Below are 915 nucleotides of genomic sequence, written 5' to 3'. Positions count from 1 at the left end.
CACTTGCATGGTGCTCTTGATCTTGGTGCAGCTGATTCCCCACAGCGAAAGGATTTCTGCGAGGAGACTGCCACATGCTCTCTGTCTCTGCAAATTCAAGATTGTGTTTGGCATTTGCCAGGGTCTGCTCTGTTCTTGCATTTCTGTAGCCACTTCTCCAGGAGGAGTTAATAAGAATTAGCCACAGATCTGTTTCTTCAATCTGGTCCTATCTAGAAGCTATCCAGCAGAATGTCTGGTGTGTGCAGAATACTGATCCTCGCCTTTTAACTTCAAGTCCATTTTCCAATTGTTCTCTTGAAATCATTTTGTTCAGAGAAGGATGTTTCAACTAAAAAGTTTTAGCTGTCATTGGTTTATTTTATTACAGTAAATAAATATAAAAAGTACAATTAACTTAGTAATTAGCAATTAACCAAGATCCTGTCTCTACAAAAAAAAAAAAAAAAGAAAGAAAGAAAAAGAAAAGCAGAAACAGCCGAAAATGTTAACAAATGGAAAAATATACCATGTTCATGGCTAGGAAGAGTCAACATTGTTAAAATGTCCATATTACCCAAAGCAATATACAATTTTAATGCAATCCCCATTAAAGCCCCACTGTCATATTTTAAGGATCTTGAGAAAATAATACTTCGCTTTATATGGAATCAGAAAAGACCTTGAATAGCTAAGACATTACTCAGGAATAAAAACAATGCAGGAGGAATCACCCTACCAGACCTCAGACTTTATACTATAAAGCCATAGTACTTAAAACAGCATGGTATTGGGACAAAAACAGAGAGGCAGATGTATGAAACAGAATAGAAAGCTCACAGATGAATCCAGCTACCTACCGTTACCTCATCTTTGATAAACCAATAAAAAACTTTGAATGGGGAAAAGATTCCCTATTTAACAAATGGTGCTGGA

The sequence above is a fragment of the Otolemur garnettii genome, unplaced genomic scaffold (genome assembly GCF_000181295.1).
Source record: "Otolemur garnettii isolate 467f Iridium unplaced genomic scaffold, OtoGar3 scaffold00199, whole genome shotgun sequence".
In the NCBI taxonomy this organism is placed as follows: domain Eukaryota; kingdom Metazoa; phylum Chordata; class Mammalia; order Primates; family Galagidae; genus Otolemur; species Otolemur garnettii.
This window is presented reverse-complemented; position numbering follows the sequence as displayed.